We start from the raw sequence: 18,376 nt of genomic DNA on the forward strand, positions 1-18,376 counted from the left end.
CAGCTAAGGATTTTATTCCATCGTATGCACTTTTATACACACCACGTCCACACACCACCAACCAAGTCGACCAATGACAACATAACACCCGGAATACACTAAACCAAACATAGGCCCAAATCATTACAAATGAAAAATCTTTCAGCCAGACAAAAGGACAAGATAAGCCTCCGACTACACAAAGTCAACAAAGAACCGTTAAAAGGTTTTTTTCAAACCCGCTAACACACGGAACCAAAGGGAAACCGGTACTTAGTCACCGTAAAGAAAAAAAAAAAATACGGCAACCGGTCATTTTATCCCGCACTACACCTTGAAGGAAAGCGGAAGAGGGTAACCATGAACCAAAATACACAAAGGGGAGAATGCAAAAGTTCCAATCTCAACTACACACTTGAAAGAAGTAACAAGGAATACCAGAACAAACAATATGTCCTGCACCTGTACTGCATCTTTGTAGGCAGCGCACAAAGTGCTGGATAGCTTACAAAAAAAAAACCGGGGAGTTTAAATCTTGAGGAATTTTCTTGAGCTTTTTCCTAGAAGCATTGATGGCTGGCTAATACAATTTCCCATCGACTTAATTCGGACTGTTTCCTTCACTACCCTTTTTATCTCATTTTCCTCTCGATGTATTACCTCCGTTTCCGACCAAAACACCTTACAATTGTTGCACTCAGACACGTGCTTTGCGATCTCCGAGTTCTGTGCCCCGTTTTTTACATTTCTTTTATGCTCAGTCAGTCTGTCATTCACGCACCGCGAGGTTTGCTCCACATATCTAAAACCACATGCTAAGGGTATCTCATAGACTACACCTCCTTTGCATGCCACTGACCTGTCCTGATGTTGCCTTCTGCATTCCTTTGGAGGTGCAAAGAACGGAGTCATCCTGTTTAATTTGTAATCAGATGAAAACACTACGTCAACTCGAAATCTGTGAGCACTCGCTTTAAGGTTATGCGAAACACTGTGGTAGTACGGGACAACGGCAACCTTTTTACTTCTTTCTCTTGTTGTTCCATTTCTCTCGCCGAAACTTGGGGAGAGCTACCTCGTGATGAAAACTTTATCATAACCCGCATCCTCTAACCTCACCCACTGCCTTTTGAGGGCTTGGCCTACATAATGAAGACATGACTTCTTTAGAGCGTTTCCGATTATTGATTTGACCACCCCAGCCTTCACAGTCTTTGAATGGCAGCTTCTTCTACTTAAAACTGGCTTTGCCGATTCTTTTCCGTACTCCCAGCACACTCCTTCTTGCACGTGAATACGTAAATCTAAAAACTGCAAAACTCCTCTGTCTGGCCCTTCAACAGTAAAGGTAAGTTCCGGTGCTGAGGCTCTCACCAGACTCTCTATTGCTCCCGTATCCTTCCCATGAAAGCTCATGACCACAATGTCATCAACATACATTCTCACTAAAACTTCACCCGACCCCCGAACTGCCAGCCTTTCCGAGATCGCGTTATCCAAAGAGTTTAAATAAATTTCTGCCAAAATAGGTGCCACCGCAAGCCCAATACACACACCCTTCTTTTGAATCCACATGCGTTCCTTGAACTCCACTACCGTGGCTTTAAGATAAAGATCCAGGATCGCTAAAAAACTATCTACCGGAATCCCCGTACCTGATTGAAATTTTACCAAATTACGCTCCAAAGCCTCTCTAACCCTACTCATCAACAGCTGTTTTTCAAGAGAACAGTACAGATCTTTAATGTCCATCGAGATCAACGAGCATTGCCTCCCATGGTGAGCATCTAAAATCTGAACAAAATCGTCTGAGTTTCTTAACGAAAGACTGTTTTCCAATCTAGCGAAGTCTAAACCTTTTTGAAGAAACTTCGAAACCATGCTTTGCCACGTTCCGTTCTCATTAATAACCGTGCGGAACGGCATTTCCGGCTTGTGGTCCTTTAAGAAGAATTTTAAACTTAAAGTGCTTCTCGGCTGATTCAGGACTTTCCTGGCTAAGGTCTCTAAACCCTCGTCTTTAAGTGTAGCTGAGATGTCCTTCCTTAATTTTCCCAACTTGCCTTGCCATGCCATGAATACCGAGTCCAATGCCTCTGTTGACTTTTTTTCAAAAACCGCCAATGGAAGGACGGCAAACATACCGCTCTTATCGGTTGGTAACAATTCCAGTGATCTAGCATTAAAGTCCTTATTTACTTCCGTGATAGCCTGAAAATTCCTCCTGTCTTTTTTATACGAATCATCCACAACTCTTTCCATTCTACTGACCGCGTAGTCCACAAAAGCAGCCCTTTCGTCTAACCCTACTTTTCTAGCAATTGTCTGGATCGCGGAAAAAACATCTACTCTCGACGGTTTTACATTTACACAAAACTTCGGTCCTCCTCTCAACAATTCCTCCGTCCTCTCTGTAAATGCGACTTTACAAAGATTCACAATACCGCACCTCCGAGCCCCAGCGGATTGGTCACCATTCACAAAACTACAACTATTTCCAAACCCAACATTCGACCTTTTTACAGCGTCCAACACTAATCTTCGTCGCACATACCAGTTTCGTTCAAAATGCTGTCTTCTTCCTGTGTCCCACAGTCGAAACCTCTGGTGGTTCCTGTAGCCCTCTCCGAGTAGAATCGTCCAAAGCCGAACCGATGCCCTGTTCAGCTCAAGCACCCTCTCCCTTGTGGCATCCCTGTACGCATTGATGATCTTCTTTTTGCAGCTCCAGGGAATCCGGGTCGCCGAAAGATGCCCGAAGAGCCCAGGGTCCACGTGACGTTTTCTCAGAGAGATCCCGAAGAACGCCATGTCTGCCTGTAGGACGGCAAGGCGGCGTCCCAAAATGTCCAAAATCGTGTACGCTTGTACCAGTAGCGTAGTCGGTGGTGGGGAAAACGTGGGTCCATACGAAAAAGGGAATAAGCCTGCTTCTGGGATTGATAGTGAAAAAATTGTAAGGGTGCAGGCGAGCTGGTGGAAGTTAACCATAGTTTTGTTTAACCCGAGACTGGGGTATTTCGGAAAAGGGACGAGAAGAAAAGAGGCCACAAGGAGGCGACGTCTCAAACACAGCTCAGGATTTTATTCCATCGTATGCACTTTTATACACACCACGTCCACACACCACCAACCAAGTCGACCAATGACAACATAACACCCGGAATACACTAAACCAAACATAGGCCCAAATCATTACAGAAGAAAAATCTTTTAGCCAGACAAAAGGACAAGATAAGCCTCCGACTACACAAAGTCAACAAAGACCCGTTAAAAGGTTTTTACCCGCTGACACACGGAACCAAAGGGAAACCAATACTTAGTCACCGAAAAAAAAAAAAAAAAAAAAAAACGCAATTGGTCATTTTATCCCGCACTACACATTGAAGGAAAGCGGAAGAGGGTAACCATGAACCAAAATACACAAAGGGGAGAATGCAAAAGTTCTAACCTCAACTACACACTTGAAAGAAGTAACAAGGAATACCAGAACAAACAATATGTCCTGCACCTGTACTGCATTTTTGTAGGCAGCGCACAAAGTGCTGGATAGCTTACAAAAAAAAAAACCGGGGGGTTTACATCTTGAGGAATTTTCTTGAGCTTTCTCGTAGATGCATTGATGGCTGGCTAATACAATTTCCCATCGACTTAATTCGGACTGTTTCCTTTACTACCCTTTTTATCTCATTTTCCTCTCGATGTATTACGTCCGTTTCCGACCAAAACACCTTACAATTGTTGCACTCAGACACGTGCTTGGCGATCTCCGAGTTCTGTGCCCCGTTTTTTACAATTCTTTTATGCTCGGTCAGTCTGTCATTCACGCACCGCGAAGTTTGCCCCACATATATAAAACCACATGCTAAGGGTAGACTACACCTCCTTTGCAAGCCACTGACCTGTCCTGATGTTGCCTTCTGCATTCCTTTGGAGGTGCAAAGAACGGAGTCATCCTGTTTAATTTGTAATCAGATGAAAACACTACGTCAACTCCAAATCTGTGAGCACTCGCTTTAAGGTTATGCGAAACACTGTGGTAGTACGGGACAACGGCAACCTTTTTACTTCTTTCTCTCGTTGTTCCATTTCTCTCGCCGAAACTTGGGGAGAGCTGCCTCGTGATGAAAACTTTATCATAACCCGCATCCTCTAACCTCACCCACAGCCTTTTGAGGGCTTGGCCTACATAATGAAGACCTGACTTCTTTAGAGCGTTTCCGATTATTGATTTGACCACCCCAGCCTTCACAGTCTTCACCTTCAGTAGAATGGAAAGAGTTGTGGATGATTCGTATAAAAAAGACAGGAGGAATTTTCAGGCTATCACGGAAGTAAAAAAGGACTTTAATGCTAGATCACTGGAATTGTTACAGACCGATAAGAGCGGTATGTTTGCCGTCCTTCCATTGGCGGTTTTTGAAAAAAAGTCAACAGAGGCATTGGACTCGGTATTCATGGCATGGCAAGGCAAGTTGGGAAAATTAAGGAAGGACATCTCAGCTACACTTAAAGACGAGGGTTTAGAGACCTTAGCCAGGAAAGTCCTGAATCAGCCGAGAAGCACTTTAAGTTTAAAATTCTTCTTAAAGGACCACAAGGCGGAAATGCCGTTCCGCACGGTCATTAATAAGAACGGAACGTGGCAAAGCATGGTTTCGAAGTTTCTTCAAAAAGGTTTAGACTTCGCTAGATTGGAAAACAGTCTTTCGTTAAGAAACTCAGACGATTTTGTTCAGATTTTAGATGCTCACCATGGGAGGCAATGCTCGTTGATCTCGATGGACATTAAAGATCTGTACTATTCTCTTGAAAAACATCTGTTGATGAGTAGGATTAGAGAGGCTTTCGAGCGTAATTTGGTAAACTTTCAATCAGGTACGGGGATTCCGGTAGATAGTTTTTTAGCGATCCTGGATCGTTATCTTAAAGCCACGGTAGTGGAGTTCAAGGAACGCATGTGGATTCAAAAGAAGGGTGTGTGTATTGGGTCTGCGGTGGCACCTATTTTGGCAGAAATTTATTTAAACTCTTTGGATAACGCGATCTCGGAAAGGCTGGCAGTTTGGGGGTCGGGTGAAGTTTTAGTGAGAAGGTATGTTGATGACATTGTGGTCATGAGCTTTCATGGGAAGGATACGGGAGCAATAGAGAGTCTGGTGAGAGCCTCAGCACCGCAACTTACCTTTACTGTTGAAGGGCCAGACAGAGGAGTTTTGCAGTTTTTAGATTTACGTATTCACGTGCAAGAAGGAGTGTGCTGGGAGTACTGAAAAGAATCGGCAAAGCCAGTTTTAAGTAGAAGAAGCTGCCATTCAAAGACTGTGAAGGCTGGGGTGGTCAAATCAATAATCGGAAACGCTCTAAAGAAGTCATGTCTTCATTATGTAGGCCAAGCCCTCAAAAGGCAGTGGGTGAGGTTAGAGGATGCGGGTTATGATAAAGTTTTCATCACGAGGCAGCTCTCCCCAAGTTTCGGCGAGAGAAATGGAACAACGAGAGAAAGAAGTAAAAAGGTTGCCGTTGTCCCGTACTACCACAGTGTTTCGCATAACCTTAAAGCGAGTGCTCACAGATTTGGAGTTGACGTAGTGTTTTCATCTGATTACAAATTAAACAGGATGACTCCGTTCTTTGCACCTCCAAAGGAATGCAGAAGGCAACATCAGGACAGGTCAGTGGCTTGCAAATGAGGTGTAGTCTATGAGATACCCTTAGCATGTGGTTTTAGATATGTGGGGCAAACTTCGCGGTGCGTGAATGTCAGACTGACCGAGCATAAAAGAAATGTACAAAACGGGGCACAGAACTCGGAGATCGCCAAGCACGTGTCTGAGTGCAACAATTGTAAGGTGTTTTGGTCGGAAACGGAGGTAATACATCGAGAGGAAAATGAGATAAAAAGGGTAGTGAAGGAAACAGTCCGAATTAAGTCGATGGGAAATTTTATTAGCCAGCCATCAATGCATCTAGGAGAAAGCTCAAGAAGATTCCTCAAGATGGAAACCCCCCGGTTTTTTGTTTTTTTTGTAAGCTATCCAGCACTTTGTGCGCTGCCTACAAAGATGCAGTACAGGTGTAGGACATATTGTTTGTTCTGGTATTCCTTGTTACTTCTTTCAAGTGTGTAGTTGAGGTTGCAACTTTTGCATTCTCCCCTTTGTGTATTTTGGTTCATGATTACCCTCTTCCGCTTTCCTTCAATGTGTAGTGCGGGATAAAATGACCGGTTGCCGTTTTTTTTTTTTTACTTTACGGTGACTAAGTACCGGTTTCCCTTTGGTTCCGTGTGTTAGCGGGTTTGAAAAAAAACCTTTTAACGGTTCTTTGTTGACTTTGTGTAGTCGGAGGCTTATCTTGTCCTTTTGTCTGGCTGAAAGATATTTCTTTTGTATTGATTTGGGCCTATGTTTGGTTTAGTGTATTCCGGGTGTTATGTTGTCATTGGTCGACTTGGTTGGTGGTGTGTGGACGTGGTGTGTATAAAAGTGCATACGATGGAATAAAATCCTTAGCTGTGTTTGAGACGTCGCCTCCTTGTGGCCTCTTTTCTTCTCGTCCCTTTTCCGAAATACCCCAGTCTCGGGTTAAACAAAACTATGGTTAACTTCCACCAGCTCGCCTGCACCCTTACAATTTTTTCTATATATACGGCTCTGACTAAACGTTCGGCGCATGCATGACGCCGCCATAACTAAAGTTCATAGGAGGCAGACGGCCGTGGATGCGAGGGGTTGTGCCGTCTTGTGCACTACACGCGCAGAACTCTAGAGAGGTTGTCGCCCGTTGGGAAAGACTAATATTCACTCGATGCATTGCGGCAGCGGTGGCGTAGTCAAACAGGCTGGTGAGATCGGTCTGTTAAAGCCGTGTCTCTATCTTTAGTAATTGAATATATGTATTTGAAATCTTATCTTACTAAATTCCAAACTACTTGAAACACGTATCACTACCCCATATATAACCATTTGCAGTGACATATATACGACGGGATCGTTATATCTCCTATGAACGACGCGTTCTTTTTCGCGAGAAACTTTTGTCTCAATATCATCTGTTTGACTAGTTGGTTAAACATGATCAGATAAAAATAGCGCAAACAACAAGAGAAGAGAAAGGTAAGACAGGACAGAGCGCTACTCACAACTGGCGTTTTAATAGAAAAAGACAAGAAGGAAGTGAAGCATTTTAACAATAAAAGGAAGAGGAAAACCCAACGAAAATACGACCGCGCCCTCGGTTGTCTTGATAAAAGAAGAAGAAAAACGCCAAAATCGTGACTACCTTTGGTTGCTGTACTAAAGGAAGAAGAAATAAGAAAAAAACGTCAGAAAATAAGCCAGAACGTTCGGATGTTGAACACTTCGTCGGGCCTAATGTGAAACACAAGTTAAAATTCTATCATAATGTACACTACACACTTCTTGCGGCGTATGGATCATTACTGGTGGAGTTCAAGATAGTGTAGTTCTTTTGGTGAAAGGGTCACCGAAGGGGCGCTGATCCAGGAGTTCCAGCGCGTGATGATGGTTTGCGCCTCGAAAAGTTCTCTAGCTCGTTTTTCGCCGTAACGCCTCAGCACTTTAGTGTTGTTCAACAAAGGCGAGCAGTGACAGTCTCGTACATGCACGGCGAGGTGTCCTGCTGGTGACGACTTTAGTGCAAGAGTATGTTCTCTAAGACGTTCATTAACACATCGCCCTGTCTGCCCCACATACACTTTTCCACATGTTAACGGTATACCTCATAGATTACACCACAGCTGCAGTCCACGTATTTGTGTCGATGTTTTACTCCCCACGAACCCAGAAAGGACTTTTACAGTTTGACTCGGCCCAATCCAAGCTTATAAAACGCGGCATTGTTACCAGTTGCTTGAGTGCAGCACTAAAGAAATATTGCGCACATTCAGCAAGTGTTTTAATGCCCAAGTGCAAAGACTCAAGTCTTCTGGATACCCGAGTTCCCTCTTGTATGAAGTCGCTGAGTGTTTGATTATTTCCCGCAGTAAACGAGACAAAGAAAGGGACAGAAGACACCAACCAGCAGTTCTGCTATACATTCATCGCATTTCGCATAACTTAAAGAAGGTGGCCTCCAAGTTCCATGTTGAAGTCGTGCTATCTGCACCGGATATGATGAAGAAGCTCTGTCCGAAGATCAACAAAACACAGATGCTAGATGCACAATGTGGAGTAAAACATCGACACAAATACGTGGACTGCGGCTGTGGTGTAATCTATGAGATACCGCCAACATGCGGAAAAGTGTATGTGGGGCAGACAGGGCGATGTGTTAATGAACGTCTTAGAGAACATACTCTTGCACTAAAGTCGTCACCAGCAGGACACCTCGCCGTGCATGTACGAGACTGTCACTGCTCGCCTTTGTTGAACAACACCAAAGTGCTGAGGCGTTGCGGCGAAAAACGAGCTAGAGAAATTTTCGAGGCGCAAACCATCATCACGCGCGGGAGCACCTGCATCAGCGCCCCTTCGGTGACCCTTTCACCAAAAGAACTACACTATCTTGAACTCCACCAGTAATGATCCATACGCCGCAAGAAGTGTGTAGTGTACATTATGATAGAACTTTAACTTGTGTTTCACATTAGGTCCGACGAAGTGTTCAACATCTGAACGTTCTGGCTTTTTTTCTGAGATTTTTTTCTTATTTCTTCTTCCTTTAGTACAGCAACCAAAGGTAGTCACGATTTTGGCATTTTTTTTCTTCTTTTATCAAGACAACCTAGGGCGCGGTCGTATTTTCGATGGGTTTTCCTCTTCCTTTTATTGTTAAAATGCTTCACTTCCTTCTTGTCTTTTTCTATTGAAACGTCAGTTGTGAGTAGCGCTTTGTCCTGTCTTACCTTTCTCTACTCTTGTCGTTTGCGCTAATTTTATCTGATCAAACTTTTGTCTCACGTTCCGCGCGTAACATCATGTGCAGCTGCGAAACAAACAAGGTGCGCGGCTAAGCTCCATTGAATCCTCGCAATGGACTGCAAGGGACGTTACGAGGCATATATATTTAGCTAATTAATTGCCGCTTCAGCGTCACGTGGCCTTCGGTAGAGGCTCGCAGCGACACGCGAAGTGCGCAGTAACTTCATAAGTCCACAGCAGGAGAAGAGAGCGCACGCGGTGCCCGCCGATCTACGATTAGAAGGATTACAGGGTAGATGCGAAGGCTGGCTGCCTGTCTCCCTATCCCCAGTCTGCTTTAAATCAGGGTTAACAAGAGCGCCGTCTGCCTCTCGCGCAGTGGCTCGCGCTCGAACGCCGGACGCTGCCGTTCGGCGTTCGAAGAGTGGGTAGATGACAAAGGCAGCTTGCTTTTTCCAGCCACTCTCCTTCCGATCAGAAGAACTCTGATCTCTGATGTCACCGCGCACTCTGGTCTCCCCCTCGCCACTCTCAGTGTCTCACCGTATAGCAGGGGTCTCAAACACGCGGCCCGCGACTCGCTGGGACGCGGCCCGCGGGCAACCGGCTACGCTTCCCGGTCCTCATGCGCTGGAAATGGCATGCGCCATAGTGATGTCTAGATAACACAAAATATAAAACAGAGAGAGGACGAAACACAGACGAGTACATTGAAAGAATGTACTCGTCTGCGTTTCGTCCTCTCTCAGTTTTATACTTTCTGTTATCTGGTTCCGGTACATCTTACCAACACGCTCGTTAGGAATATAGTGATCTCATCTCGGCCGATTCATTTGCGCTCAAAAAGTCGCTCTGCTCTGTCAACGTATTCACATAGTTCATATTTATCTGTGCTCATTTGCTCTCTGTGGTGCTTTATTATTTTTTTTTTTTTGCTTCCCAACTTTTTGTAATGTATAACAATTACGCTACTGCTGCAAGCGCGAACTATTCGTTTAAGGATACGTCTCGGGCTGCGTGAACTCTCGATCAGCAGGAGTAGCTGCCGAAGATAAAGCTACGAGATTGGGATTAGAGCCTTCAAAGTATTTTTTCAGAGTGTTGTAATACAAATCGTCGGGAAAGCAAGACCTGTCAAATTAACTGATTGATTTTTAGAGACATGTTGAACTTGGTTAATTTCCGAGTGAATTAAGCAACGAAAACGTCAGTGCAATTTCTCTCTTGTACCATTAAAAATGCTAGGCTAGCACATCGGCAGAGCAGTGTCATTTTAATTCTTGATATCACATGACGTGAGGCCCTAAAATAGTCATAAAAACCAATCAAATCTAAATATGTCACTGGCAAAACTGTGAGTTACAAAAAGCATAGAGGACGAGGTCTTTTCTTTTTAAAATCGTCTGACTCTCCTTCCCCCCGGCTGTTGCGTTGGCCCACAGCCTTTCAGATATGGGATGTCTGGCCCCCCCACTCAAATGAGTTTGAGACCACTGCCGTATAGCGTCCGATGTGGTCCATCGTAAGGTGAAACGGTGGAGTGTGCAGCAGACCCGCTCGCGAACTGTGCGCCACTTTTCGTAGCGAAGCGGTGGCCACGGTGAAGAACGACGCCCGCAGTAAATAATTGCGTCGTGAGGGCGGACGGATACGAACAGACACTTTAATTATGAGAAGCCACGCCGGAGGAACGGATGTGAGGGTCCCTGGAACCCGGCCGGGGGCCCAAGTCCTCCGCTCGCGATTGCAGCGCAAACGAGACGCGAGTGCGTGGCCCAGAGCGTATAGAACTGCTTGCACAGTCACTTGCGTTCGTTTGTTTGTGTTTTGTTTTCCTCGCCGAAACAGGCGCCTTCACTAGCCCTTGTTATCTAATTGGTTCCAATTCAAACGACGCCGGTGCCGACTGGACTCCCCTCTGTTCCAAGTGTGCGGATGCGTGTCATACTCGTTATCGGACTCGGCGGCAAATGGGGCCCTGTCGTAGGCAACGGGGTGAAGAGCATTCCTCGTTTCCACTCGGCATCTGGGATGATAAACCCGGTGTGCGTGATTCGCTCCGTCGATTATTAGGTCGGGTTGTGTGAAAAAAAATTAAAGAAAGCGATCAAAAAAAGATATACCACTCTGAACCAGGTGGGTACTGCATATTATCTCGTCCTATTTATCAAAAAGACACTACATCACAAAGACGAAGAATAGAGTTGAAATGAATGATCCCCGGTGTTATTAGAGCACAGCTGGTGGCATGTTTATTGGGGAAGACTCTGCTGGCTCTGGCTACAATAGCATCCAAAGAAGAAAAAAAAAAAAAAAAGAAACGTCTGGATTATGATGTTTTCAGAGGGCAAAATTTCCTATTGAAAGACACGAGGGAGTTTCATTGCAACCCTAAAGAATTCTCCACTCTTCCGTCTAATATCTTTCGCCGATTCCTATGACCCCACCAGGCTGAAAAGAAATATCTCGTAATCAAATGAATCACTGAAAAAAGAGACGAAATACTTCAAAGGAAAGCGACGAAGAAAATATATGTTACTTGGGCGGAGATGCACACGACGCGCGGATGAGCATTCTTCAAAGTTGCTACCGCGGCGTTATCAGGCAGAAAGAGAGTACAGAGAACCAACAGACAGACGCGAGATAACAAGGAAGCGGAGGAAACCTATCACCGCAGTTTAAAAAAAAGAGCCAAATCAAAAAAAAAAATATTCGTTTTTATCTATGCACGCCGTCGCAGAGAGCACAATCTAAAGCTCGCCCTGAATGCAAGCTTAGGCGCATATGGAAAGAGTAGCAATATTGACGCGACACCGTGGATCACGCGATCGCGGTTTCCGCAGAGCAAGGAGATGGGCGAGGGGGGTTCTGCCCCCGCAGCGCCCCTCTAAATTGAATCGCGCGGGCGGGAACAAATCGATAGCGAGACCCCCAGGGACCTTTCGAAAGGCGATGTTGGATGCCGGATGCGCTTGGCTAACCTCCCTCGATCTTCTCGGCCACACAACTTCCCCTTCGAGTGCGACATGAGAAGCGATAGGCACCGGAGTTCCCGCACCGCATGGCAGATGGCGAGAATTCTACGCCGCTTCAGTTTTAAAGGAACCCTGCACCAATTTTCGGACTATGGTTAAATAATTGTCGGAGTTGTTCCCTGACACGTTTAGAACTGAAAGCCGATTTTGCCTGCGAGAGTTAGTTTAAAATAAATTGTCGAACAATGCAAGTTTTGGTCGCCTCTCAATCACTCTCAACTCTTACGCCGTCTTCCGGGTCACATGCGGAGTGACATGTACCATGGCGCACTGGGTACACAAAGTATTCGGTTGGGATCTTCTTTGGAGCTTCCAACGCGCGCTGCCTCTGCTTGCCATTCACATAGCGACTTTGAAAGTTGGTGTGAGTGATCTGGGAAATGGAACGAAAAGGGGGGGGGGGGGGGGGGGGGGGACGGTTACCTTTTCGTGAGGAAGGAAGTCGGACTGGCGACGTAGTACGAGATGTCAGTAACTCGAAAGAGGAATGGTTTTGTTCACGTCGGTCAGAAGGCACCACTAAAATTGAACATAGTACAATTTTCACGTTGATACGAGGCTTTGGACGCATTGACTGACATTGAAAGAACAATATTTTTTACAGACAACCTTGGATAGAGCACATAATGGCTCATCATGCCAACCTATTACAATGCACCCAGGTTGGCGTAACGCCATAATCCCCATGGCTGCCACCTCGCGCCCGAAAATCGCGAAATATTCCCAGTTATTGCTATGCTATTACGCAACGGAATTGCGATATTCGAAAGCAATGAAGCGGTTTTCTCATCCCTTTTGGCAAGAAAAAGAATGTACAAAAAAATAAAAACTTCATATATTTTTCAAAGTTAATATTGTTGCATCGCTTCTCTAAGGCACCCGGATTCTGGGAGAGTTAGTTTCTTTTAAATAGGTTTAATATAGTGGTTTTGTGACCCCTCCATTCAGTCTTTTGAAACCAGGTATTAGCCCTGAGCGAGGCCGATTGGAGCACTGCGATCGCTCGATAGTGACGCAGTGACCATTATCACGTAACGGTCCCAGGTATTGAGACGATAAGTAGTTTGTGATTCGACGATTCTAATCTTGTAATGAAAAAAAACGAAAGATAATAATGCAAGTAAGGCAATGGTGCAAACCAGGTGGACAAGAATATTGATATTAATGTGCAGCTCGCTTGAACCCTTGCAATAATTGCATTATCATTATTACCCTAAAAAGCAGGCCGTTCATCCTCGTTGGTGTTAGCAACTGGTGGTAGCTGTTAAAAACCCGTTGGCTCTACTGGCGTCGAGCTCCTGGTTAGCCCAGTTGGTAAAGCGCTCCACTCGAAATGGAGGGGTTCCTTGTTCGATACCAGGACCAGGCGGATTTTTTTTCAGTCGTGCACAAGTCATCGAGCTGTGTTTGCAGATTTGTGCTTCTCCTTTTTCCACGGAGTTCCCCCTCTCCAGGGACTATTATCGAGCACGAAGGTTTCGTTTGAAACCAGTGGAGAAAGAAATCTGTTATTTTGCAAATTCGAAGTAACCGGAAAAGTAACCATCACTCTTTTTAGTAACAGCCAATTACTTTCCTTCTCAACTGCTCAAGTAGTGTAATTGATCACACTTTAACCACGAGTCATTGTAATCAATTACGGTTTGAGAGTAACATGTACAAGACTGGCTGTGCATTAGTTTCCGGTAACGAATTCGCAATGAGGGTCACCGACACGCAGATACAGCAGGTGCCATGCGGTACGGGGAAATGTCCATACCTATCACCGAGGGAAACATGGAGAGGTAAAGCATTACGATGAATGAAAACAGCTAAGCCGGTGATGGGGGCCTCCGGTGAAGCTCCCGAGATTTCGAGTGATGGTTCGGCGAAAGTACCCCGAAGGAAACTTGTCAGGTCCTGGACGGCGGGGCCTATTGCTGGACTGCGGTCAACTAACTCCCTGTAGGATCCTTCCCTCCCGTTCTATCAGTCTTCCCGTATCGCGCACCGCACCGACTCCCTCGCTGCCTAGTCCGGTCTTTTGAAGGCGCAGATCCTACGGCCTTATCGCCACTCTCCTCGAGCGCTCGTTCTTCGCTTCTTATTGCGGCTGTCGCTCACGCGCCGCATTTTTTATGCCTGTATTTGTCGTGACACGACCGTATATATGTATCTATTTTTGCTAAGCCTGGGATGGCGCTTGCGTCTTGGGAATGCCAGTTACTCTACTTAACGGGGTAGCAAACATACAGATATCTGCGGTGTCTTTTTTTTTGTGTGTGCGTGGGAGTGCGTATTTTTGTTTTGCTCACGTAGGAGGAAGGTCGCTTTTAGGAGTCATGTGGGCGGAGTAACGTTGGAGGACTAACTCATCATCGATGAGCCAATTCTGAAACAGAGTTTGGAGCTCTCGCTCATCATTGTGATCGATGAGTGCGCGTATGTCGTCAGCGCAAGGGTGAATCACGGTGAACGCTAATTGTGTGCACGGAGAACGAAATATTTGCCAAACACTCGATCGTTGCGAGAATTTCGCGCTCCGAAAATAAAATAGTGAACTAAACAAATGTTTTCGAAGATTCATGCAGAGCGCTCATCGCACGTCCTTGTCGGGTAACCTAAAGCCGCAGAACACTGCCCAAGCCTCATACAAAAAGAAAAAAACAAGAAAAAAAAAACGGCGTTTGCTTTAGATTAGATTACAATATTATCTAACGACACCCCTAAAGCATGTACAAAGCCGCTGCGCATGTATGTAAGCTTCAAACTTCGAACTTCAGAGAGTTTCTTATGACCAACGTGACAGGAGTGTCACACAAGGAAGAAACACACCTGAGACAATGTCCGCAGTCTGTGTTTTTATCATGTGTTAAAATCGTGACCGCGTCTTACTGAACGCCACTACCAATTTCAGGTAGCCGCCTCGGTGGCTCCGAAGCGAGAGCGCAGGCTTACGGATCCCCATGTGCCGGGTTCGAATCCCGGCCGAGGTGCCCGCAATCTGTTGGAGGCTTATTGCAGAAAAGGTGCCGTGGTAACCGAGCTTTCGGTTGCACGTCAGAAGATCCCCAGGTGGTCTAAATTAAATCCTCAGTCCTCCGCTGGGGCGTGCCAGATGCCCGCCGTTGTTTGGCACGTAAAACCCCCAAATTTGACTTTTACCAAGTTCAGGAACTAATTATTAATCAGTTGCAATTGTAATAAAAAAACGCTTCTTCCACAAAAGAGTAAAAATGAGATACGGTTAGTTAAATTGGTAATAGGGCTCACTTTTTTTTTTTTTTTTTTTTTTGTAGGAGGGATTTTGGAAGCAAAATAAAAATAACCGAAGAATGCTCCTACTCCTTTACATCGCGTCAGAAATTTTATTCGTTCTTACTGGGTTATTTGATTGATTTTATTACGTTATTTTTCGCTAGGAAAAAGCGGGTGAAGCCGCTATTGCAGTTTCTTTTTTGTGATGCAACCGACTGCAGTGGCACAACGTCATCGACAAAGGAACAGCTTGAACTATGGACGGTTATCGGATTGTTCCATGTTAGATTTTCGTGCGTTCTTGGATTTGGGACATACGCAACTGTACAGCGGGAACGAAACTTCTAAATTTACGACCACAGTATTTACTCGAGCAATAGACACACTGTTTATGAACCAAGCCCGCGGGTAAACTTTCCCTCGGAGCGCGCGAGTAGCCAATCACCGCCATCAACAGAAAGCTGCCAGCGATTTACTGGAGAGAGATAACGTCCTCACGCGAAAATGCTGTTTGCAAGGACCCCATTTTTACGCAGGAACATGTTCTCGACATCCCTATTTGCTACGTTTTTTATGAAGAACGCGGTGCTTGGCTGTACTTGTGTTCTGTATAAAACAGTACGCGAGTACTTTGTTCATAAGTAGTGTTTCTATTAATCGAATAAGCATGTAAATTGCATTTTTAAAACATTGATTACTGTTGAACCTCAGTCGAGGACTTTCTGCAAGACTTTAAACTACATGATAGAGTTCACAATGAAGTACGCTGCTTTTTAACAGCTTTTAATTTAAAACAGGTTCCGCTGTATATCCGCCCCGCCCCCTCACCATTCGTTTGGCAACAAACTCAGTCGCGCAATCTATCGAGTAGCCCTGGCCACACTCCCGGTCCGTGTATGTTTTCTAATTCTTTGCATACCATTCTTTCACATAAAACTGAGTTATGTGTAAAAGTGGCATAAGTGACCATTCCCCGAAAATAGCGCGTAGATTTCATCTTGCAGATACTGCGAAACCCGCCGTATGGTTCGGAACCTAAAGTGCTTGAGGGCTATTTGTAGACTGGCGCCACCGTTTCAACTCACGCAAGAGCAAATATAGAAAATAAAGAGTTGAATTGAATCGGAAACATTCAAGTATGTAGCAGGGCATCTATCGCGAAGCAACGCAATGCGGTATCTCTCTCTCTCTTTCCCTCTTATTGCTCTCTTTCTTTCTTTCGCTCCCTCTCTCTCCGGTTCTCATTACTCATTTATCTAAAAATGCCTTTCTTTAATCCTGCCACGCATGCGATGCTGCGGTAAAAAGAAACGCTCATCAGATATGGATCAAACTGATTTATCTTTTTTATTTCTAAAATGCACGACTTAGTTACGAAAGTGACGATACAGCAATCGGAGCATAGCTTGAGCCCGAAATAACATATAATTTTGAACAAGCATGCTGGAATTTTCGGTCTCATGGGGTATCTGCACTTTGGAATGTGACTTTCATTACCCGCTTGCGTAGCCATAGATTAGGCATACACAAAAATAAAAAAGGCGAATAGATGAATTGAAGGCGTTTGATTATGAGCCACTTCTGAAGGCTTGCGGCGAGCGAGCTACTGAAACTTTGGAGAATGGTGCATTTGTATCTCTTAGCACCGTGTTCAAGTTAGAAAAAACGATGAAGGCGGGTAAGTTACTATCATCACAAAATAAAACTAACATTATCTCGATATGAACGTGTTGTAACAACGACTTACAAGGCTAGAAAAACAAGCCTAGAAAGATGGCTGGGTATGTTGACGCAAAAACGATTCGTATACATGGAGACCGACATAAGCGCGGACTTGCTTTAAAAACAAATACCTTTCCGCATACGCAAAGAAAAATATATTTACGTTGAACGTGTTCAGACACACTAACACACATTCCTGCGTTTAAAAAATAAAACGGTGAATATATTTAAAAGTCTGTCTTGACAACTTAATACTGCAACGAAATGTTCTTAGTGATCAGAGGGCGAGAGGGGGGGGGGGTATGTGTTTTTATACTATAAAATGTTTTCTTGAAGAAAAACCTGTATGAATGAAGTGAAAAAAGCGTCGATATTGTGTTCGTACCAAGAGTGTCACGCTGCGCAGATGCGCGCAGTCATGAGTGGCAAAAGAGTCGCATTTGTGCACCTATGCGCATTTCCGCACCCGCGCACACAAACACACACACACACACGCAGGCAAACACACACACGCACTGGCGTGCATACGCGCGCGCACACACTCATGTCCGCACACAAGCACACAGACACACATGCACGCGAGCGCATGGACGCATGCACAAACATGTACAAAAAATGATGTATAAATGTCCAGCCCGTATGCAACCACAGTCCCGGTCGCGTGTTGGAACGCCGCACTCTCCCGGCGCGCACCATAGCAACCGACGCCGGCGTGTGATACCGGAGCCGCAGGGACTACAATCCAGACGCCTCCTAAGCCCTGAGGAGAGAGCCCCTCGGTGGAACCCGGCTTCCGGGTCTGACAGAGCTTTCTTCTTGCGTCTTAGTTTATTACCTGGTTCCCCTCTAATCCGCGTGTTTGTTGGGTACACAAAAGGGTGTTTGATGTAGCTATCCAGGGTTCCCGAAGCCTGCCTGTTGGTGGTCAAATAAAGCCCAAATATCGTCTTCGGATGTATAGTTAGGCAGTAGACGTTACGGTGTTTATTTATAAGGAAACTCAGTGAAAGTTTTTTCTGTTTTTTTTTTTTCTCATTTATTTAAGTATAGCTTTATTTCAGTTGTCTGTGTCGGAAGGACACTGAAAACGGTGATTATCGTTGAAAAGACGTCTGATGAATGAACTGCATAGGTTTAAAAGGCCCCAAAAAAAAGTTTTACGCGAAAAACGTTTCTAGAGCAATATTGACGGTGCGAGATTTATTTTAAACTCCGCGCGCAAATTCCATGACGTCACGAAATGGTCACACACTCTTTCCACGTCAACGAGAAGGTCATACACTCTCTCCACCTTAACGTGATGGCCAAGCCGATCCACCTCTCCTCCGCGCGCCCGAAACGCCGAGAGAGAAAACAAGTGGAAAGGAGGTGACTACCGACTACTGTATATCGCGTCGCGCGCCGCCAATATTGCTCTAACTTTTTTCTTTTGCGTACATTTTGTTTTTCGTTTAGCGCTACTTAACCTCTAACTGTTTAAAGAAAAAATTCTTAGTAGCTTCCTAAGTGTAAATTTTC

General features: G+C 45.1%; 1 pseudogene; it reads right to left on the reverse strand.

Annotated features, from left to right (window-relative positions):
* Window positions 1–507: 507 nt before the first annotated feature.
* On the reverse strand, window positions 508–2,790 carry LOC121835878 (annotated as a pseudogene).
* Window positions 2,791–18,376: the final 15,586 nt, after the last annotated feature.

Source organism: Ixodes scapularis, unplaced genomic scaffold (genome assembly GCF_016920785.2).
Source record: "Ixodes scapularis isolate PalLabHiFi unplaced genomic scaffold, ASM1692078v2 PGA_scaffold1__304_contigs__length_218370807, whole genome shotgun sequence".
NCBI lineage: Eukaryota > Metazoa > Arthropoda > Arachnida > Ixodida > Ixodidae > Ixodes > Ixodes scapularis.